Source organism: Leuresthes tenuis, unplaced genomic scaffold (assembly GCF_036924035.1).
Source record: "Leuresthes tenuis unplaced genomic scaffold, fLeuTen1.0.hap1 SCAF_6, whole genome shotgun sequence".
Classification (NCBI taxonomy): domain Eukaryota; kingdom Metazoa; phylum Chordata; class Actinopteri; order Atheriniformes; family Atherinopsidae; genus Leuresthes; species Leuresthes tenuis.
In genome coordinates this window covers 31,920,879-31,945,375 of record NW_027325360.1, presented here as the reverse complement: position 1 = coordinate 31,945,375, position 24,497 = coordinate 31,920,879, and the positions used below count along the sequence as shown (strand labels likewise).

Below are 24,497 nucleotides of genomic sequence, written 5' to 3'. Positions count from 1 at the left end.
ACAACGTTGTACTTTGCAGTAAAAGAAAGAGCAAATCTTAAGTTTCAGGAATCCGAGTATAAGCCTGCTTTCATGAGTTCTGCACGATTTCGGATTTTGCTATAAAACGAATTGCTTTGCTCAAACCAAGTTAAAACTGCTTTGTCCTTCCATTTTCATCAATGTCTAGATCGACTTCAACAAAGAAAAACATTGGACTTTGCAGTAGAAGAAGTTGAAATCCATCTACACATTGATAAATATGAAGGACAAAGCAGTTCCCACTTGCCCATAAGAAAATAAGCTTATTCTCGGATTCCTGATCCTTCAGTGTTGCTCTTTCTTCTACTGCAAAATACAATGTTGTTCTTTGTTGAAGTCGATCTAGACATTGATAAATATGAAGGAAAAAGCAGTTTTAACTTGGTTTGAGTGAATGAATTCATTTTATACATAAAATCCGAAATCGTGCAGAACTCATGAAAATAAGCTTATTCTCGGATTCCTAAAACTTTTGATTGGCTCTTTCTTTTACTGCAAAGTACAACGTTGTTTTTTGTTTAAATCTATCGAGACATTGATAAATATGAAGGTAAAAGCCGTTTTAACATAGTTTGAGTGAAGGAATTGATTTTATAGATAAAATCCCAAATCATGCAGAACTCCTCAAAAGGGGCGTATGGCTTAATCACAAGTGTGGTTCTTTCTCATTCGGGGTAGTATGAGGAAGTTTATGCTTGAAATATATGTAGAAATGGGTACATATGAAGGACAAAGCAGTGTTAACTTAGTTTGAGTGAAGGAATTCATTTTATACATAAAATCCCAAATCATGCAGAACGTATGAAAAGAAGCTTATTCTCGGATTCCTGATCCTTCAGTTTTGCTCTTTCTTCTACTGCAAAATACAATGTTGTTCTTTGTTGAAGTCGATCTAGACATTGATAAATATGAAGGAAAAAGCAGTTTTAACTTGGTTTGAGTGAATGAATTCATTTTATACATAAAATCCGAAATCGTGCAGAACTCATGAAAATAAGCTTATTCTCGGATTCCTAAAACTTTTGATTTGCTCTTTCTTTTATTGCAAAGTACAACGTTGTTTTTTTGTTTAAATCTATCGAGACATTGATAAATATGAAGGTAAAAGCCGTTTTAACATAGTTTGAGTGAAGGAATTCATTTTATAGATAAAATCCCAAATCATGCAGAACTCCTCAAAAGGGAGGTATGGCTTAATCACAAGTGTGGCTCTTTCTCATTCAGGGTAATATGAGGAAGTTTATGCTTGAAATATATGTAGAAATGGGTACATATGAAGGACAAAGCAGTGTTAACTTAGTTTGCGTGAAGAAATTCATTTTATACATAAAATCCGAAATCGTGCAGAACTCATGAAAATAAGCTTATTCTCGGATTCCTAAAACTTTTGATTTGCACTTTCTTTTACTGCAAAGTACAACGTTGTTTTTTGTTGAAATCTATCTAGACATTGATAAATACCAGCCAAAACTCTGCTGCCGCTTTTGATAATTTATGGTTGGGCATTCTTACCTTTTCTTACCCGCTTTTTACAAATTATGATCTTACATTCACACCTACTTGCAGTCGAACACCTTCTCATCCACTTATGATCATGTGCGGTTGGGCTTTCGCACCTTTTCTTACCCATTTTTCAGAAATTATGGGTGGACATTCAGACCTTCTTGCAGCCGAAAACCTCCGCTCCTCTTTTGATCATACATTGTCGGGCATTCACACCTTGTCTTACCCGCTTTTTACAAACTTTAGTCGGACATTCAAACCTTCTTGCAGCTGAACCACCTCCGCTCCCTGTTTTGATCATATATGGTCTGGCAATAGTACCTTTTCTTACCCGTTTGTGAGTAATTATGGCTGGAAATTCACACCTTCTTGCAGCTGAACACCTCCTCTCCTGCTAATGATCATGTATGGTTTGATATTCGAAAATTTTATTTCATGTTTTAAAGCAATTATTAATGGACATTCACACCTACTTGCAGCCGAACACCACCTCTCCCGCTTTTGATGATGTATGGACAGGCATTCTTACCTTTTCTAACACATTTTTCAGCAATTATGGTTGGAGAATCACACCTACTCACAGCCGAACAACTCCGCTACCGCATTTGATGGTGTATAGTCGGGATTTCTCACCCTTTCTCATCAGCTTTTTGCAAATTATGATCTGACATTCACACCTACTTGCAGTCGAACACCTTATCATCCGCTTTTGATTATGTTTGGTTAGATATTCGCACCTTTTCTTAACTGCTTTTTTACAAACTTTGGTCGGACGTTCACACCTTCTTGCAGCCGAACACCTACGCTTCCGGTTTTGATAGTGTATATTCGGGCATACGAACCTTTTCTTACCCGCTTTTTACAAACCATGGTCGGACTTTCACACCTTCTCTTAGCTGAACAACTCCGCTCCCTCTTTTGATTGTGTACAGTCGGGTATTTTAACCTTTTCTTACCCGCTTTTTACCAACTATGATCGGACATTCACACCGTCTTACAGCCGAACACCTCCGCTCCCTCTTTTGATGGTGTATGTTCGGGCATTCGAACCTTTTCTTACCCGCTTTTTACAAACCAGGATCGGACTTTCACACCTTTTAGTAGCCGAAAAACTCCGCTCCCACTATTGATTGTGTACAGTCGGGTATTTTAACCTTTTCTTACCCGCTTTTTACCAACTATTGTCGGACATTCACACCGTCTTAGAGCGGAACACCTCCTCTCCCGCTTATGATCATGTACGGTTTGATGTTCGAAAATTTACTTTCTTGTTTTAAAGCAATTATTGATGGACATTCAAACCTTCTTTTTGATGGTGTATAGTCGGGCTTTCGAGCCTTTTCTTCCCGGTTTTTACAAACCATGGTCGGACTTTCACACCTTCTTGTAGCCGAACAACTCCGCTCCCGCTATTGATTGTGTACAGTCGGGTATTTTAACCTTTTCTTACCCGCTTTTTACCAACTATGGTCGGACATTCACACCGTCTTACAGCGGAACACCTCTGCTCCCGCTTTTGATGGTGTATAGTCGGGCATTCGAACCTTTTCTTACCCGCTTTTTACAAACTATGGTGGGACATTCAAACCTTCTTATATCCGAAAACCTCCGCTCTCTCTTTTGATCATACATTGTCGGACATTCGCACCTTTTCTTACCCGCTTTTTACAAACCATGGTCGGACTTTCACACCTTCTTGTAGCCGAACACATCCGCTCCCGCTATTGATTGTGTACAGTCGGGTATTTTAACCTTTTCTTACCCGCTTCTTACCAACTATGGTCGGACATTCACACCTTCGTACAGCGGAACACCTCCGCTCCCTCTTTTGATGGTGTATGTTCGGGTATTCAAACCTTTTCTTACCCGCTTTTTCCAAACTATGGTCGGCTATTCACAGCTTCCTCTCCACCATACTTGTATGGTTGGATATTCACACCCACTTGCATCCGAAGACCTCTGCCCCAAATTTTGTTGATATTTAGTATGACATTCGCACCTTATCCGCTTTTGGCAAACTATGGCCTTCTTGCAGCCAAACACCTCTGATCTCGCTTTTGATGATGTAAGGTTGGGCATTCAGACCTTGCTTCACCTGCTTTTCACCAAATATAGTCGGACATTCACACCTTCTTGCAGCCGAACACTTCCGCTCCACCTTTTAGTGTTCTATCACACCTTTTTTTCACCGCATTTTATACATTATGGTTGGAAATTTTCAACCACTCTCATCCGAAGACCTCTCCTCCCGCTTTCGTTAATATATTTGAACTTTAGTCGGACATTCAAACCTTCTTGCAGCTGAACCACCTCCGCTCCCTGTTTTGATCATATATGGTCTGGCAATACTACCTTTTCTTACCCGTTTGTGAGTAATTATGGCTGGACATTCACACCTACTTGCAGCCGAACACAACCTCTCTCACTTTTGATGATGTATGGACCGGCATTTTTACCTTTTCTAACACATTTTTCAGCAATTATGGTCGGAGATTCACACCTACTCACAGCCGAACAACTCCGCTCCCGCATTTGATGATGTATAGTCGGGCATTCTCACCCTTTCTCATCAGCTTTTTGCAAATTATGATCTGACATTCACACCTACTTGCAGTCGAAAAGCTCTGCTCCCGCTTTTGATTATGTATGGTTGGATATTCGAACCTTTTCTTAACTGCTTTTTACAAACTTTGGTTGGACGTTCACACCTTCTTGTAGCCGAACACTTCCACTCCTGCTTTTGATGATGTATGGTTGGGCATTCACACCTTTTTTTTGCCCATTTTTCAGGAATTATGGGTGGACATTCACACCTTGCAGCTGAACACCTCCTATCCCACTTATGATCATGTGTGGTTTGATTTTCGAAAAGTTTCTTTCATGTTTTCTAGCAATTATTGATGGACATGTAGACCTTCTTGCAGCTGAACACCTCCGCTCCCGCTTTTGATCATACATTGTCAGGCATTCGCACCTTGTCTTACCCACTTTTTACAAACTTTAGTCGAACAGTCACACCTACTTGCAGCCGAACACAACCTCTCTCGCTCAATGATGATGTATGGACCGGCATTCTTACCTTTTCTAACACATTTTTCAGCAATTATGGTCGGAGATTCACACCTACTCACAGCCGAACAACTCCGCTCCCGCATTTGATGGTGTATAGTCGGGCAATTCTCACCCTTTCTCATCAGCTTTTTGCAAATTATGATCTGACATTCACACCTACTTGCAGTCGAAAAGCTCTGCTCCAGCTTTTGATTATGTTTGGTTGGATATTCGAACCTTTTCTTAACTGCTTTTTTCAAACTTTGGTTGGACGTTCACACCTTCTTGTAGCCGAACACATGCACTCCTGCTTTTGATGATGTATGGTTGGGCATTCGCACCTTTTTTTTACCCATTTTTCAGGTATTATGGGTGGACATTCACACCTTCTTGCAGCTGAACACCTCCTCTCCCACTTATGATCATGTGTGGTTTGATTTTCGAAAATTTTCTTTCATGTTTTCTAGCAATTATTGATGGACATTTAGACCTTCTTGCAGCTGAACACCACCTCTCCCGATTTTGATGATGTATGGACCGGCATTTTTACCTTTTCTAACACATTTTTCAGCAATTATGGTTGGAGATTCACACCTACTCACAGCCAAATAACTCCGCTACCGCATTTGATGGTGTATAGTCGGGCATTCTCACCCTTTCTCATCAGCTTTTTGCAAATTATGATCTGACATTCACACCTACTTCCAGTCGAACAGCTCTGCTCCCGCTTTTGATTATGTATGGTTGGATATTCGAACCTTTTCTTAACTGCTTTTTACAAACTATGGTGGGACATTCAAACCTTCTTATATCCGAAAACCTCCGCTCTCTCTTTTGATCATACATTGTCGGACATTCGCACCTTTTCTTACCCGCTTTTTACAAACCAAGGTCGGACTTTCACACCTTCTCTTAGCTGAACAACTCCGCTCCCTCTTTTGATTGTGTACAGTCGGGTAATTTAACCTTTTCTTACCCACTTTTTACCATCTATGGTCGGACATTCACACCGTCTTACAGCGGAACACCTCCGCTCCCTCTTTTGATGATGTATGGTTAGGCATTCGCACCTTTTCTTACCCATTTTTCAGTAATTATGGGTAGACATTCACACCTTCTTGCAGCTGAACACCTCCTCTCCCGCTTATGATCATGTGCAGTTTGATATTCGAAAATTTTCTTTCATGTTTTCTAGCAATTATTGATGGACATTCAGACCGTCTTGCAGCTGAACACCTCCGCTCCCACTTTTGATGGTGTATAGTCGGGCTTTCGAGCCTTTTCCTCCCCGGTTTTTACAAATTATGGTTGGACATTCAGACCTTCTTGCAGCCGAAAACCTCCACTCCCTCTTTTGATCATACATTGTCGGACATTCGCACCTTTTCTTACCCGCTTTTTACAAACCATGGGTGGACTTTCACACCTTTTAGTAGCCGAACTAATCCGCTCCCGCTATTGATTGTGTACAGTCGGGTATTTTAACCTTTTCTTATCCGCTTTTTACCAACTATGGTTGGACATTCACACCTTCTTACAGCAGAACACCTCCGCTCCCTGTTTTGATTATGTAAGGTTTGACATTCGCACCTTCTCTCACTCGCCTTTTACTATGGTCGGCCATTCACAGCTTCCTCTCCACCATACTTGTATGGTGGGATATTCACACCCACCTGCATCCGAAGACCTCCGCCCCCACTTTTGTTGATATTTAGTCGGTCATTCGCACCTTACCTGCTTTTGGCAAACTATGGCCTTCTTGCAGCCAAACACCTCTGATCTCGCTTTTGATGATGTAAGGTTGGGCATTCAGACCTTGCTTCACCTGCTTTTCACCAAATATAGTCGGACATTCACACCTTCTTGCAGCCGAACACTTCCGCTCCACCTTTTAGTGTTCTATCACACCTTTTTTTCACCGCATTTTATACATTATGGTTGGAAATTTTCAACCACTCTCATCCGAAGACCTCTCCTCCCGCTTTTGTTAATATATTTGAACTTTAGTCGGACATTCAAACCTTCTTGCAGCTGAACCACCTCTGCTCCCTGTTTTGATCATATATGGTCTGGCAATACTACCTTTTCTTACCCGTTTGTGAGTAATTATGGCTGGACATTCACACCTACTTGCAGCCGAACACAACCTCTCTCGCTTTTTATGATGTATGGACCGGCATTCTTACCTTTTCTAACACATTTTTCAGCAATTATGGTCGGAGATTCACACCTACTCAAAGCCGAACAACTCCGCTCCCGCATTTGATGGTGTATAGTCGGGCATTCTCACCCTTTCTCATCAGCTTTTTCCAAATTATGATCTGACATTCACCCCTATTTGCAGTCGAACAGCTCTGCTCCCGCTTTTGATTATGTATGGTTGGATATTCGAACCTTTTCTTAACTGCTTTTTACAAACTTTGGTTGGACGTTCACACCTTCTTGTAGCCGAACACATGCACTCCTGCTTTTGATGATGTATGGTTGGGCATTGGCACCTTTTTTTTACCCATTTTCCAGGTATTATGGGTGGACATTCACACCTTCTTGCAGCTGAACACCTCCTCTCCCACTTATGATCATGTGTGGTTTGATTTTCGAAAATTTTCTTTCATGTTTTCTAGCAATTATTGATGGACATTTAGACCTTGCAGCTGAACACCACCTCTCCCGATTTTGATTATGTATGGACCGGCATTTTTACCTTTTCTAACACATTTTTCAGCAATTATGGTTGGAGATTCACACCTACTCACAGCCGAACAACTCCGCTACCGCATTTGATGGTGTATAGTCGGGCATTCTCACCCTTTCTCATCAGCTTTTTGCAAATTATGATCTGACATCCACACCTACTTGCAGTCGAACAGCTCTGCTCCCGCTTTTGATTATGTATGGTTGGATATTCGAACCTTTTCTTAACTGCTTTTTACAAACTTTGGTTGGACGTTCACACCTTCTTGTAGCCGAACACATGCACTCCTGCTTTTGATGATGTATGGTTGGGCATTCGCACCTTTTTTTTACCCATTTTTCAGGTATTATGGGTGGACATTCACACCTTCTTGCAGCTGAACACCTCCTCTCCCACTTATGATCATGTGTGGTTTGATTTTCGAAAATTTTCTTTCATGTTTTCTAGCAATTATTGATGGACATTTAGACCTTCTTGCAGCTGAACACCACCTCTCCCGATTTTGATTATGTATGGACCGGCATTTTTACCTTTTCTAACACATTTTTCAGCAATTATGGTTGGAGATTCACACCTACTCACAGCCGAACAACTCCGCTACCGCATTTGATGGTGTATAGTTGGGCATTCTCACCCTTTCTCATCAGCTTTTTGCAAATTATGATCTGACATTCACACCTACTTCCAGTCGAACAGCTCTGCTCCCGCTTTTGATTATGTTTGGTTAGATATTCGAACCTTTTCTTAACTGCTTTTTACAAACTTTGGTCGGACGTTCACAATATCTTGCAGCCGAACACCTCCGCTTCCGCTCTTGATGGTGTATATTCGGGCATTCGCACCTTTTCTTACCCGCTTTTTACAAACCATGGTCGGACATTCACACCTTCTTACAGCAGAACACCTCCGCTCCCTGTTTTGATTATGTATGGTTTGACATTCGCACCTTCTCTCACCCGCCTTTTACTATGGTCGGCCATTCACAGCTTCCTCTCCACCATACTTGTATGGTGGGATATTCACACCCACATGCATCCGAAGACCTCCGCCCCCACTTTTGTTGATATTTAGTCGGTCATTCGCACCTTACCCGCTTTTGGCAAACTATGGCCTTCTTGCAGCCAAACACCTCTGATCTCGCTTTTGATGATGTAAGGTTGGGCATTCAGACCTTGCTTCACCTGCTTTTCACCAAATATAGTCGGACATTCACACCTTCTTGCAGCCAAACGCTTCCGCTTTTAGTGTTCTATGAGGCATTCACATATTTTTTTTCACCGTATTTTATAGATTATGGTTGGAAATTCTCACCCACTCTCATCCGAAGACCTCTCCTCCCGCTTTTGTTAATATATAGTCGGGCATTCGAACCTTTTCTTACCCGCTTTTTACAAATTATGGTCGAACATTCACTCCTACTTGCAGCTGAATACTTCCGCTCCACCTTTTAGGTATGTATGGTTGGCATTTGCACCTCTTTTTATACTGATTGCTGAAGATTAAGTTGTTCTTTCTCAAACTACAATTTTTTTTTAATTGTTGAAACTTGATTTGAAGTGGATAAATAAGGAGGACAAACAGTTTTAAGTCAGGCTGATAGAAGGAATTAATTTTATAGCAAAATCTGTATTTCGTCATATGTCGAGAGATGCTTATTGCTGAAGAAGTTCTTTCTCATTCTACAAAGTACAACGTTGTTTATCGTTGAAACTTGATTAGACATGAATAAATATGAAGGACAAAGCAGTCTTAACTTGGTTTGAGTTAATGAATTCGTTTTATAGGAGAATCCGAATTCGTGCATAACTCATAAAATAGAGCTTATTTTCGGATTCCTGAAGAATGAGTCTGGTTCTTTCTCATAATACAAAGTTTGTTGTTTATTGTTGAAACTTCATCAGAAGTGAAGAAATAAATGAATGCCTATCAATAAATGTGGGATCTAAACTCTAGTGCTTCCTCTAAAATAATTTCCTTTCTCAATTTAGAAATGTGTGTGTGTAAGTCACAACACCCGTGACACCAAAACGGCTTTCTTTTCTCTACACTCTGCACTATGAGCACACACACCAAATCAGAAAGGCTTTTTTCTCTCTTTTCTACATTATGGACTGTGGGGACACAAAACCGCTCTCTCTCTTTTTTTTTTTTATCGTGTGCCAGGGCGTTGTCTCACGTATTAGATTATGCTTAAGATACGAATGGGTTTATCAGTCACATCAGAATCCATACATACTGATCCTCCCGTAATAAAATGGTCGGATCTTATCAAACACACTTTGTTTCTTGTGACAATCAAGTCAGCAAAACAGCGTATACACGTCAAGACACTGAATCAAGTTTGCCACAAGAACTCATAAGTTTGGCAGTATTGCTCTGCCGTCAGCAATCATACACCCATTTTATTTTCGTGAGACATGTGCAAGCACCTGTTCATCTACTGTTCTATCACTATGAATTAGTGATCTATTATCAATAAGGATACTTCTACAACTACTATCAAAGTATGTCCAGACTTCTTATGTTGTCAGTTGCTATATATGAATAAGTGGGTAGCTACTGACAAGCATTAAGCATGTCACACAGCCCAAACATATAACATTTCAGGACACACCACACAGTTAACAACCACAGTGAAGCGTGTCAAAGCCCAAACATGTAACATTCAACAGGACACTTACACAACACATTCAAATCAAACAGGCAGACAACATACAAGAACATATACCCCAGCCGGCATTGCTCCCTGCCTATTTTCGTACAGCACACTATGTGTGCGCACACCTTTATTCACAAACTCTTCAACTTATACTCTTTTACCGAAGCTGCTACAACTCGATTGGCCGAATACCCTTTGATCCTATTTCGGTGAATTTGACATCTGCCTTACATATAACAGATTAAAGGTTTAGCAGTTTTAATTTAGTTTGAGTGAAGGAATTCATTTTATAGCAAAATCCGAAATCGTGAAGAACTCATGAAAGTAAGTTTATTCTCGGATTCCTGAAACTTTAGATTTGCTCTTTCTTTTACTGCAAAGTACAACGTTGTTTTTTTTGTTTAAATCTTTCTAGACATGGTAAATATTAAGGACAAAGCAGTTTTCACATAGTTTGAGTGAAGGAATTCATTTTATAGATAAAATCCCAAGAGTCTGCTGAGAAAAGAGAGTGAATGCGAAGTAGACTTTAACACGGCTATGGGAGCGAGCCGAGTGTGGGCTAACCGGGAGAATTGCTTGAAAGAAACGCGACACCGAATGAGCGGTCAGATCAAAGCCTCAATACGGGATTCTCGTGGTGTTTTTGTTGCTGCCTTGTCTTTTGCATAGAGTAAAAGACACCAAGGGGGGGGGGGGGGGGGGGGGGGCAAGCGTCTCAACCAAGCAAAGCTCACCATGGGGAAGGTGGCTATACCAACTAGCCTGATGCCCTGCTCCCGCAGTGACGGATAATCGTACTCTGGTTTCTCTTCATAACATACAAGTCTTTCGCCTTTTACTAAAGACTTCCGTGGAGAGCAGCACTAATGAGTTGTTTCTATTATTGGCAGGCTTTACCTTTGCGGGTGAAGCCCTTTCTGTCTGTGCAAAAGAAATCTTGCTACTTTGCAGAGTGACTTCTCTGAGTAGAGTCGCCTTACTTGTTGCGACTGTGCCGATGTTCGAAGCTGGAGTGCAAAGTTGTTGCTTGAATGGTGCTTGCTGGAGCATGCGGGAGTGCAAAGTTATACCATTTAAAAGGGCTGAAGAGTGCTCAGTGCAGCGGGTGGGCGGAGGTGCAACGTGACACTCTGGCCACCTATGGCCATAAAAAGAACATTGCTACAAGTGCGCATTGTGCCAGCAAGGGCCCTCGGACCTGAAACAGTGGACAGTTATCGCTTCTCGGCCTTTTGGCTAAGATCAAGTGTAGTATCTGTTCTTATCAGTTTAATATGTCCTCTATACGAGGACAACATATTAAATGGATTTTTAAGAATAGGAGTTGAAAAAGAAGCTTGCTCCGTTCACTCCAAGCCTCGACCCGGTACTGCAGTGCCGCTGGGAACGGTGCGCTCTCCTCTGCTCTTGTGAAAAAGCAAACAGCGGTGCAGGATGGAAGTTTCAGGGAGCCCAAGATGAAACTTTCTTTTAATCTGCTGAGAAAAGAGAGTGAATGCGAAGTAGACTTTAACACGGCTCTGGGAGCGAGCCGAGTGCGGGCTAACCGGGAGAATTGCTTGAAAGAAACGCGACACCGAATGAGTGGTCAGAACAAAGCCTCAATACGGTGTTCCCGTGGTGTTTGTGGCTGCCTTGTCTTTTGCACAGAGTAAAAGACAAGGCAGCCATCGAATAGATTGTTTCTACTTGGTCAGCCGAGGAGCAGGGGGGGGGGGGGGGGGGGGGGGGCAAGCGTCTCAACCAAGCAAAGCTCACCAAGTAGGAACAATCGGGCCCTTTTCGATGGCTGCAACACCTGAAAGAGATATTGATGCGAGACCCGATCAAATGCTTTTTCAAAGTCTAAATTTAAGATGACAAGCCGGGTGTTTCTGTCTCTAGCGTAATCAATGATGTCTCGAATCAGTACGAGGCTGTCGGTGAGTTGTCTCCCTGAGATGGCACAAGTTTGGTCTGGGTGAATTACCTCCTCTAAAACAGAGGACATCCGTGTCGCTAAAACCTTGCTAAAAAGTTTACAGTCAAAGTTTAAAAGTGTGATGGGCCTCCAATTCTTTAGGTCAGTCTTATCATTTTTTTTATAAAGTAGAGTCACTATTCCCACTCTAAAACTGTCAGGCAGTCGGTCAAGTTTTTCAAAATCTTTAAAAACATCTAAAATGTCTGATGATAAAAGGTCCCAATAGGTCAGATAGAATTCTGCAGGAAGCCCGTCTAAACCCGGAGCTCGACTTCTCTTAAAACCTGTTAGGCATTTTTTTAACTCTAAAGCAGTAAAATTCTGTGTCAAGTGTGCATTCTCTTTTACGGTTTTGTCAACGAATTTTAAGATTTCTGCCGATGTTTCCAAGTGCACTGGTTTCTCTTTGTACATGTTACTATAAAAGGTATGTACAGTTTCAATCATCTCTTGTGTGGATTTTGTTAAAAACCCATCTTCTCTTTTTAGATTTTGAATACACTCCTTTTTATTTATAACTTTCTTTATTTTTCACCTTCCTCAATTTCCTGCTCCCTGCTTCTTACAAAAATTCCTTTACTCTTTATTTCTGCTGAAACTGACATTTCCTTTTTGACATCTTTGATTTCTTCTTTAAAGTCTATGCCACACTGATTTAGTTTAAAGTAGCGCTGTAAGCGTTTATGTAGTCCCATCATACATCTATTCTCTTTCCTTTTTTTACGTTTACCTTGCTGTTTAAAAAAAGTCTGGGTCGTTTCCTTCACCATTTCCCACCATTGTGCATGTGTTTCGTAGAGGTCTTGAAGGGTCTGCCACTCTTTATAACATTCCCTGTACTGACTGACTATGATTTCATCCTCCAACAGGGAACAGTTGAGTTTCCACAGACCACTTCCTACCGTCACACCAGAAGGGGGTGAAAGGGTGCAGGAGAGCATAAGGTGGTCTGAAAAGAAAACAGGGGTTAATCTAACATCAGTGGGTGGGCAATCTCTAGTAAAGAAATAATCAATGCGAGAGGCTCTGGTGCCATCATGACTAAACCAGGTGAAGCCCTCCTCTCTGGGATGCATGGTTTTAAAACAGTCAGTAAGCTTAAAATCCCTGCATATGCCCTGAAGTAAAATCGAAGTCTTATCCACTTTAAAATCTACCCCTGCTCTTTTTCTATCTTTCCTGCTCAAGATACAGTTAAAATCCCCTCCTACAACTAAAGGTACTTGCCCTAGCATGTAAAGCTGTATATCTTCTAAAAGGTCATACCTTTCATTTTTTCCATTGAAACCATAAATATTTAAGAGGTTAAAGTCTTGCCCCATAAAATTCAAGTGTGCTAAAAGTGCCCGTCCGTCTCTCACCACTGTGCTACCTTTCACCATAACATGCGGATTTTTAATTAGAATGGCCACACCATCATTTTTATTTTGATTTGAGCCACTCCATATCGATAAATGGGGCCACATTTCCTCCCATTGTCTATGGTTTTTTAAAAAAGGTAGTCCACATTCTTGTATTAAAAACACATCTGATTTTATGGAGTCTAAGAAGGATAAAATACTCTGGGCTCTTGTCTTTGATTTCACACTTCTCACATTTAGTGTTGAGAAGGTGAGAACCATTAAAAGCATAAAGGAAAGTAGGTATGTCATTTTCGTTTTTCTAAGTTATCAAAACAAATTACACACAGGTTATTTCTTGGGAAACTGGCTCTTCCTTCATTTCTTTAGGTGAAAAGTGAGTAGGGTGATCTATATTTCCTTTTCGGACTCTCGGTGTTGGCCTCTGACGCAATGTTGCATTTAACTTTGAGTCCCTGGGGGTTGATTGCAGAGCTGAAGTTAAAAAGGAGACCTCATTTGGTGAGTCGGAGGGGAAGACTCTAGGTTCTTCCACTGAAGAACTGTCTGAAAGGGACCTAACCCTTCCCCTCTTCTCTGATACAACTGGGGAATCAGAGGCTCAGATGCCGTCCTCTTTGGCTGTTGACCTTCGGGGAGGTGAGTATCTTCACTAGACTCACCTGTCTGCTCTTCCTCCTCATTTAGCGTAGCTCCACCCTCTGCCTGTGAATTCTCACAGACTTCAACACTGAGTGGTGAGGCCTCTACAGACCCCTCCCCTTTTTGCTCCTCACTTCCAATCCAAGCTTTTGGCGGGAAGTTTGAATTTATTGGGTCAACCTCTTCACTTTGTTCACCAACTGCCACCTTTGGTCCTTCTCTTTGTTGGCTTGACTGTGGCTTTACCGTCTTTAATTTGTTGGCAAAAGATTTAGGGCAATCTCTGAAGAGGTGATTTAATTCTCCACAGAGATTACATTTCCTGCCATTTGGACACTCTCCAAAAGTTTGCCCAATTTCTCTGCTCTTCCCACATAACACCTTGGTACAAGCCTCAACCAGGTGCCCATGCTCACCACACTTGCGGCAGAACTTGGGCTGCCCCTGGTAGTGGATGTAACCTCGGTTTTCAAGGTGGCCAGAGTGTCGCCCACCCGCTGCACTGAGCACTCTTCAGCCCTTTTAAATGGTATAACTTTGCACTCCCGCACGCTCCAGCAAGCACCATTCAAGCAACAACTTTGCACTCCAGCTTCGAACATCGGCACAGTCGCAACAAGTAAGGCGACTCTACTCAGAGAAGTCACTCTGCACAGTAAGAAGATTTCTTTTGCACAGACAGAAAGGGCTTCACCCGCAAAGGTAAAGCCTGCCAAAAATAGAAACAACTCATTAGTGCTGCTCTCCACAGAAATCTTTAGTAAAAGGCGAAAGACTTGTACGTTATGAAGAGAAACCAGAGTACGATTATCCGTCACTGCGGGAGCAGGGCATCAGGCTAGTTGGCATAGCCACCTTCCCCATGGTGAGCTTTGCTTGGTTGAGACGCTTGCTCCCCCCCCCCCTTGCTCCTCGGCTGACCAACTAGGAACAATCGGGCCCTATTCGATGGCTGCCTTGTCTTTTACTCTATGCAAAAGACAAGGCAGCAACAAAAACACCACGAGAATCCCGTATTGAGGCTTTGTTCTGATCGCTCATTCGGTGTCGCGTTTCTTTCAAGCAATTCTCCCGGTTAGCCCACACTCGGCTCGCTCCCATAGCCGTGTTAAAGTCTACTTCGCATTCACTCTCTTTTCTCAGCAGACTCTTGGGATTTTATCTATAAAATTAATTCCTTCACTCAAACTATGTGAAAACTGCTTTGTCCTTAATATTTACCATGTCTAGAAAGATTTAAACAAAAAAAACAACGTTGTACTTTGCAGTAAAAGAAAGAGCAAATCTAAAGTTTCAGGAATCCGAGAATAAGCTTACTTTCATGAGTTCTTCACGATTTCGGATTTTGCTATAAAATGAATTCCTTCACTCAAACTAAATTAAAACTGCTAAACCGCTAATCTGTTATATGTAAGGCAGATGTCAAATTCACCGAAATAGGATCAAAGGGTATTCGGCCAATCGAGCTGTAGCAGCTTCGGTAAAAGAGTATAAGTTGAAGAGTTTGTGAATAAAGGTGTGCGCACACATAGTGTGCTGTACGAAAATAGGCAGGGAGCAATGCCGGCTGGGGTATATGTTCTTGTATGTTGTCTGACTGTTTGATTTGAATGTGTTGTGTAAGTGTCCTGTTGAATGTTACATGTTTGGGCTTTGACACGCTTCACTGTGGTTGTTAACTGTGTGGTGTGTCCTGAAATGTTATATGTTTGGGCTGTGTGACATGCTTAATGCTTGTCAGTAGCTACCCACTTATTCATATATAGCAACTGACAACATAAGAAGTCTGGACATACTTTGATAGTAGTTGTAGAAGTATCCTTATTGATAATAGATCACTAATTCATAGTGATAGAACAGTAGATGAACAGGTGCTTGCACATGTCTCACGAAAATAAAATGGGTGTATGATTGCTGACGGCAGAGCAATACTGCCAAACTTATGAGTTCTTGTGGCAAACTTGATTCAGTGTCTTGACGTGTATACGCTGTTTCGCTGACTTGATTGTCACAAGAAACAAAGTGTGTTTGATAAGATCCGACCATTTTATTACGGGAGGATCAGTATGTATGGATTCTGATGTGACTGATAAACCCATTCGTATCTTAAGCATAATCTAATACGTGAGACAACGCCCTGGCACACGATAAAAAAAAAAAAGAGAGAGAGCGGTTTTGTGTCCCCACAGTCCATAATGTAGAAAAGAGAGAAAAAAGCCTTTCTGATTTGGTGTGTGTGCTCATAGTGCAGAGTGTAGAGAAAAGAAAGCCGTTTTGGTGTCACGGGTGTTGTGACTTACACACACACATTTCTAAATTGAGAAAGGAAATTATTTTAGAGGAAGCACTAGAGTTTAGATCCCACATTTGTTGATAGGCATTCATTTATTTCTTCACTTCTGATGAAGTTTCAACAATAAACAACAAACTTTGTATTATGAGAAAGAACCAGACTCATTCTTCAGGAATCCGAAAATAAGCTCTATTTTATGAGTTATGCACGAATTCGGATTCTCCTATGAAACGAATTCATTAACTCAAACCAAGTTAAGACTGCTTTGTCCTTCATATTTATTCATGTCTAATCAAGTTTCAACGATAAACAACGTTGTACTTTGTAGAATGAGAAAGAACTTCTTCAGCAATAAGCATCTCTCGACATATGACGAAATACAGATTTTGCTATAAAATTAATTCCTTCTATCAGCCTGACTTAAAACTGTTTGTCCTCCTTATTTATCCACTTCAAATCAAGTTTCAACAATTAAAAAAAATTTGTAGTTTGAGAAAGAACAACTTAATCTTCAGCAATCAGTATAAAAAGAGGTGCAAATGCCAACCATACATACCTAAAAGGTGGAGCGGAAGTATTCAGCTGCAAGTAGGAGTGAATGTTCGACCATAATTTGTAAAAAGCGGGTAAGAAAAGGTTCGAATGCCCGACTATATATTAACAAAAGCGGGAGGAGAGGTCTTCGGATGAGAGTGGGTGAGAATTTCCAACCATAATCTATAAAATACGGTGAAAAAAAATATGTGAATGCCTCATAGAACACTAAAAGCGGAAGCGTTTGGCTGCAAGAAGGTGTGAATGTCCGACTATATTTGGTGAAAAGCAGGTGAAGCAAGTTCTGAATGCCCAACCTTACATCATCAAAAGCGAGATCAGAGGTGTTCGGCTGCAAGAAGGCCATAGTTTGCCAAAAGCGGGTAAGGTGCGAATGACCGACTAAATATCAACAAAAGTGGGGGCGGAGGTCTTCGGATGGAAGTGGGTGTGAATATCCCACCATACAAGTATGGTGGAGAGGAAGCTGTGAATGGCCGACCATAGTAAAAGGCGGGTGAGAGAAGGTGCGAATGTCAAACCATACATAATCAAAACAGGGAGCGGAGGTGTTCTGCTGTAAGAAGGTGTGAATGTCCAACCATAGTTGGTAAAAAGCGGGTAAGAAAAGGTTAAAATACCCGACTGTACACAATCAATAGCGGGAGCGGAGTTGTTCGGCTACAAGAAGGTGTGAAAGTCCGACCATGGTTTGTAAAAACCGGGAAGAAAAGGCTCGAAAGCCCGACTATACACCATCAAAAAGAAGGTTTGAATGTCCATCAATAATTGCTTTAAAACAAGAAAGTAAATTTTCGAACATCAAACCGTACATGATCATAAGCGGGAGAGGAGGTGTTCCGCTCTAAGACGGTGTGAATGTCCGACAATAGTTGGTAAAAAGCGGGTAAGAAAAGGTTAAAATACCCGACTCTACACAATCAATAGCGGGAGCGGAGGTTTTCGGCTACTAAAAGGTGTGAAAGTCCGATCCTGGTTTGTAAAAAGCGGGTAAGAAAAGGTTCGAATGCCCAAACATACACCATCAAAAGAGGGAGCGGAGGTGTTCGGCTGTAAGACGGTGTGAATGTCCGATCATAGTTGGTAAAAAGCGGGTAAGAAAAGGTTAAAATACCCGACTGTACACAATCAAAAGAGGGAGCGGAGTTGTTCAGCTAAGAGAAGGTGTGAAAGTCCGACCATGGTTTGTAAAAAGCGGGTAAGAAAAGGTTCGTATGCCCGAATATACACTATCAAAACCGGAAGCGTAGGTGTTCGGCTGCAAGAAGGTGTGAACGTCCGACCAAAGTTTGTAAAAAAGCAGTTAAGAAAAGGTTCGAATATCTAACCAAACATAATCAAAAGCGGATGAGAAGGTGTTCGACTGCAAGTAGGTGTGAATGTCAGAGAATAATTTGCAAAAAGCTGATGAGAAAGGGTGAGAATGCCCGACTATACACCATCAAATGCGGTAGCGGAGTTGTTCGGCCGTGAGTAGGTGTGATTCTCCAACCATAATTGCTGAAAAATGTGTTAGAAAAGGTAAGAATGCCTGTCCATACATAATCAAAATCGGGAGAGGTGGTGTTCAGCTGCAAGAAGGTCTAAATGTCCATCAATAATTGCTAGAAAACATGAAAGAAAATTTTCGAAAATCAAACCACACATGATCATAAGTGGGAGAGGAGGTGTTCAGCTGCAAGAAGGTGTGAATGTCCACCCATAATACCTGAAAAATGGGTAAAAAAAAGGTGCGAATGCCCAACCATACATCATCAAAAGCAGGAGTGCATGTGTTCGGCTACAAGAAGGTGTGAACGTCCAACCAAAGTTTGTAAAAAGCAGTTAAGAAAAGGTTCGAATATCCAACCAAACATAATCAAAAGCGGGAGCAGAGCTTTTCGACGGCAAGTAGGTGTGAATGTCAGATCATAATTTGCAAAAAGCTGATGAGATAGGGTGAGAATGCCCGACTATACACCATCAAATGCGGGAGCGGAGTTGTTCGGCTGTGAGTAGGTGTGAATCTCCGACCATAATTGCTGAAAAATGTGTTAGAAAAGGTAAGAATGCCGGTCCATACATCATCATTGAGCGAGAGAGGTTGTGTTCGGCTGCAAGTAGGTGTGACTGTTCGACTAAAGTTTGTAAAAAGTGGGTAAGACAAGGTGCGAATGCCTGACAATGTATGATCATAAGCGGGAGCGGAGGTGTTCAGCTGCAAGAAGGTCTACATGTCCATCAATAATTGCTAGAAAACATGAAAGAAACTTTTCGAAAATCAAACCACACATGATCATAAGTGGGATAGGAGGTGTTCAGCTGCAAGGTGTGAATGTCCACCCATAATTCCTGAAAAATGGGCAAAAAAAAGGTGTGAATGCCCAACCATACATCATCAAAAGCAGGAGTGGAAGTGTTCGGCTACAAGAAGGTGTGAACGTCCAACCAAAATATGTAAAAAGCAGTTAAGAAAAGGTTCGAATATCCAACCATACATAATCAAAAGCGGGAGCAGAGCTTTTCGACTGCAAGTAGGTGTGAATGTCAGATCATAATTTGCAAAAAGCTGATGAGAAAGGGTGAGAATGCCCAACTATACACCATCAAATGCGGGAGCGGAGTTGTTCGGCTGTGAGTAGGTGTGAATCTCCGACCATAATTGCTGAAAAATGTGTTAGAAAATAAAAAATATATCTATAAAATTAATTCCTTCACTCAAACTATGTTAAAACGGCTTTTACCTTCATATTTATCAATGTCTCGATAGATTTAAACAAAAAAACAACGTTGTACTTTGCAATAAAAGAAAGAGCAAATCAAAAGTTTTAGGAATCCGAGAATAAGCTTATTTTCATGAGTTCTGCACGATTTCGGATTTTATGTATAAAATGAATTAATTCACTCAAACCAAGTTAAAACTGCTTTTTCCTTCATATTTATCAATGTCTAGATCGACTTCAACAAAGAACAACATTGTATTTTGCAGTAGAAGAAAGAGCAACACTGAAGGATCAGGAATCCGAGAATAAGCTTATTTTCTTATGGGCAAGTGGGAACTGCTTTGTCCTTCATATTTATCAATGTGTAGATGGATTTCAACTTCTTCTACTGCAAAGTCCAATGTTTTTCTTTGTTGAAGTCGATCTAGACATTGATGAATATGGAAGGACAAAGCAGTTTTAACTTGGTTTGAGCAAAGCAATTCATTTTATAGCAAAATCCGAAATCGTGCAGAACTCATGAAAGCAGGCTTATACTCGGATTCCTGAAACTTAAGATTTGCTCTTTCTTTTACTGCAAAGTACAACGTTGTTTTTTTGTTTAAATATGTCTAGACATGGTAAATATGAAGGACAAATCAGTTTTAACATAGTTTGAGTGAAGTAATGCATTTTATAAGCAAAATCCCAAATCATGCGGAACTCACGAAATGCTTTTTCTCGCTTTTCACTGCTTTTTACAAACTTTGGTTGGACGTTCACACCTTCTTGCATCCGAACACCTCCGCTTCCGCTTTTGATGATGTATATTCGGGCATTCGAACCTTTTATTACCCGCTTTTTACAAACCATTGTCGGACTTTCACACCTTCTTGCAGCCGAACACCACCTCTCCCGCTTTTGATGATGTATGGTCCAGTATTCTTACCTTTTCTAACACATTTTTCAGCAATTATGGTCGGACAATCACACCTACTCACAGCTGGACACCTCCGCTCCCGCTTTTGATCATACAATGTCGGGACATCGCTCCTTGTCTTACCAGCTTTTTACAAACTTTAGTCGAACATTCACACCTTCTTGCAGCTGAACACCTCCGCTCCCGCTTTTGATGATGGATAGTCGGGCTTTCGAGCCTTTTCTTACCCGGTTTTTACAAATTATGGTTGGACATTCAGACCTTGCAGCCGAACACCTCCGCTCTCTCTTTTGATCATACATTGTTGGGCATTCGCACCTTGTCTTACCCGCTTTTTACAAACTATAGTCAGACATTCACACCTTGCAGCTGAACCTCCGCTCCCTGTTTTGATCATGTATGGTCTGGCAATACTACCTTTACTTCCCCCGTTTGTGAGTAATTATGGCTGGACATTCACACCTACTTGCAGTCGAACTGCTCTGCTACCGCTTTTGATTATGTTTGGTTTGGATATTCAAACCTTTTCTTAACTGCTTTTTACAAACCATGGTCGGACTTTCACACCTTCTTGTAGCCGAACAACTCCGCTCCCGCTATTGATTGTGTACAGTCGGGTAATTTAACCTTTTCTTACCCGCTTTTTACCAACTATGGTCGGACATTCACACCGTCTTACAGCGGAACACCTCCACTCCCGCTTTTTATGGTGTATAGTCGGGCATTCGAACCTTTTCTTACCCGCTATTTACAAACTATGGTACGACATTCAAACCTTCGTGTATCCGAAAACTCCGCTCTCTCTTTTGATCATACATTGTCGGACATTCGCACCTTTTCTTACCCGCTTTTTACAAACCATGGTCGGACTGTCACACCTTCTTGTAGCCGAACACATCCGCTCCCTCTTTTGATTGTGTACAGTCGGGTATTTTAACCTTTTCTTACCCGCTTTTTACCAAGTATGGTCGGACATTCACACCTTCGTACAGCGGAACACCTCCGCTCCCTCTTTTGATGGTGTATGTTCGGGCATTCAAACCTTTTCTTACCCGCTTTTTACAAACCATGGTCGGACTTTCACACCTTCTTGTAGCCGAACAACTCCGCTCCCGCTATTGATTGTGTACAGTCGGGTATTTTAACTTTTCTTACCCGCTTTTTACCAACTATGGTTGGACATTCACACCGTCTTACAGCGGAACACCTCCGCTCCCGCTTTTTATGGTGTATAGTCGGGCATTCGAACCTTTTCTTACCCGCTATTTACAAACTATGGTAGGATATTCAAACCTTCGTGTATCCGAAAACCTCCGCTCTCTCTTTTGATCATACATTGTCGGACATTCGCACCTTTTCTTACCCGCTTTTTACAAACCATGGTCGGACTGTCACACCTTCTTGTAGCCGAACACATCCGCTCCCGCTATTGATTGTGTACAGTCGGGTATTTTAACCTTTTCTTACCCGCTTTTTACCAAGTATGGTCGGACATTCACACCTTCGTACAGCGGAACACCTCCGCTCCACCTTTTAGTGTTCTATCACACCTTTTTTTTCACCGCATTTTATACATTATGGTTGGAAATTTTCAACCACTTTCATCCGAAGACCTCTCCTCCCGCTTTTGTTAATATATTTGAACTTTAGTTTGACATTCAAACCTTCTTGCAGCTGAACCACCTCCGCTCCCTGTTTTGATCATATATGGTCTGGCAATACTACCTTTTCTTACCCGTTTGTGAGTAATTATGGCTGGACATTCACACCTACTTGCAGCCGAACACAACCTCTCTCGCTTTTGATGATGTATGGACCGGCATTCTTACCTTTTCTAACACATTTTTCAGCAATTATGGTCGGAGATTCACACCTACTCACAGCCGAACAACTCCGCTCCCGCATTTGATGGTGTATAGTCGGGCAATTCTCACCCTTTCTCATCAGCTTTTTGCAAATTATGATCTGACATTCACAACTACTTGCAGTCGAACAGCTCTGCTCCCGCTTTTGATTATGTATGGTTGGATATTCGAACCTTTTCTTAACTGCTTTTTACAAACTTTGGTTGGACGTTCACACCTTCTTGTAGCCGAACACATGCACTCCTGCTTTTGATGATGTATGGTTGGGAATTCGCACCTTTTTTTTTACCCATTTTTCAGGTATTATGGGTGGACATTCACACCTTCTTGCAGCTGAACACCTCCTCTCCCACTTATGATCATGTGTGGTTTGATTTTCGAAAATTTTCTTTCATGTTTTCTAGCAATTATTGATGGACATGTAGACCTTCTTGCAGCTGAACACCACCTCTCCCGATTTTGATGATGTATGGACCGGCATTTTTACCTTTTCTAACACATTTTTCAGCAATTATGGTTGGAGATTCACACCTACTCACAGCCGAACAACTCCGCTACCGCATTTGATGGTGTATAGTCGGGCATTCTCACCCTTTCTCATCAGCTTTTTGCAAATTATGATCTGACATTCACACCTACTTCCAGTCGAACAGCTCTGCTCCCGCTTTTGATTATGTTTGGTTAGATATTCGAACCTTTTCTTAACTGCTTTTTACAAACTTTGGTCGGACGTTCACAATATCTTGCAGCCGAACACCTCCGCTTCCGCTTTTGATGGTGTATATTCGGGCATACGAACCTTTTCTTACCCGCTTTTTACAAACCAAGGTCGGACTTTCACACCTTCTCTTAGCTGAACAACTCCGCTCCCTCTTTTGATTGTGTACAGTCGGGTAATTTAACCTTTTCTTACCCGCTTTTTACCATCTATGGTCGGACATTCACACCGTCTTACAGCGGAACACCTCCGCTCCCTCTTTTGATGATGTATGGTTAGGCATTCGCACCTTTTCTTACCCATTTTTCAGTAATTATGGGTAGACATTCACACCTTCTTGCAGCTGAACACCTCCTCTCCCGCTTATGATCATGTGCAGTTTGATATTCGAAAATTTTCTTTCATGTTTTCTAGCAATTATTGATGGACATTCAGACCGTCTTGCAGCTGAACACCTCCGCTCCCACTTTTGATGGTGTATAGTCGGGCTTTCGAGCCTTTTCTTCCCCGGTTTTTACAAATTATGGTTGGACATTCAGACCTTCTTGCAGCCGAAAACCTCCACTCCCTCTTTTGATCATACATTGTCGGGCATTCGCACCTTTTCTTACCCGCTTTTTACAAACCATGGTCGGACTTTCACACCTTTTAGTAGCCGAACAACTCCGCTCCCGCTATTGATTGTGTACAGTCGGGTATTTTAACCTTTTCTTACCCGCTTTTTACCAACTATGGTTGGACATTCACACCTTCTTACAGCAGAACACCTCCGCTCCCTGTTTTGATTATGTATGGTTTGACATTCGCACCTTCTCTCACCCGCCTTTTACTATGGTCGGCCATTCACAGCTTCCTCTCCACCATACTTGTATGGTGGGATATTCACACCCACTTGCATCCGAAGACCTCCGCCCCCACTTTTGTTGATATTTAGTCGGTCATTCGCACCTTACCCGCTTTTGGCAAACTATGGCCTTCTTGCAGCCAAACACCTCTGATCTCGCTTTTGATGATGTAAGGTTGGGCATTCAGACCTTGCTTCACCTGCTTTTCACCAAATATAGTCGGACATTCACACCCACTTGCATCCGAAGACCTCCGGCCCAAATTTTGTTGATATTTAGTCGGACATTCGCACCTTACCCGCTTTTGGCAAACTATGGCCTTCTTGCAGCCAAACACCTCTGATCTCGCTTTTGATGATGTAAGGTTGGGCATTCAGACCTTGCTTCACCTGCTTTTCACCAAATATAGTCGGACATTCACACCTTCTTGCAGCCGAACACTTCCGCTCCACCTTTTAGTGTTCTATCACACCTTTTTTTCACCGCATTTTATACATTATGGTTGGAAATTTTCAACCACTCTCATCCGAAGACCTCTCCTCCCGCTTTTGTTAATATATTTGAACTTTAGTCGGACATTCAAACCTTCTTGCAGCTGAACCACCTCCGCTCCCTGTTTTGATCATATATGGTCTGGCAATACTACCTTTTCTTACCCGTTTGTGAGTAATTATGGCTGGACATTCACACCTACTTGCAGCC

At 41.7% G+C, this 24,497-nt stretch overlaps 3 non-coding genes across 3 annotated transcripts; 2 read left to right on the top strand and 1 right to left on the bottom strand.

Annotated features, from left to right (window-relative positions):
• The first annotated feature begins 10,726 nt into the window (after positions 1 to 10,726).
• LOC140310580 (U5 spliceosomal RNA) lies at positions 10,727 to 10,840 on the top strand. The gene has a single exon (XR_011916636.1). It is a non-coding gene; the product is annotated as a U5 spliceosomal RNA (small nuclear RNA).
• Positions 10,841 to 11,148: 308 nt separating this feature from the next.
• On the top strand, positions 11,149 to 11,332 carry LOC140310443 (U2 spliceosomal RNA). The gene has a single exon (XR_011916513.1). It is a non-coding gene; the product is annotated as a U2 spliceosomal RNA (small nuclear RNA).
• Positions 11,333 to 14,589: 3,257 nt separating this feature from the next.
• Positions 14,590 to 14,703, bottom strand: LOC140310673 (U5 spliceosomal RNA). The gene has a single exon (XR_011916721.1). It is a non-coding gene; the product is annotated as a U5 spliceosomal RNA (small nuclear RNA).
• Between the last annotated feature and the right edge of the window lie 9,794 nt (positions 14,704 to 24,497).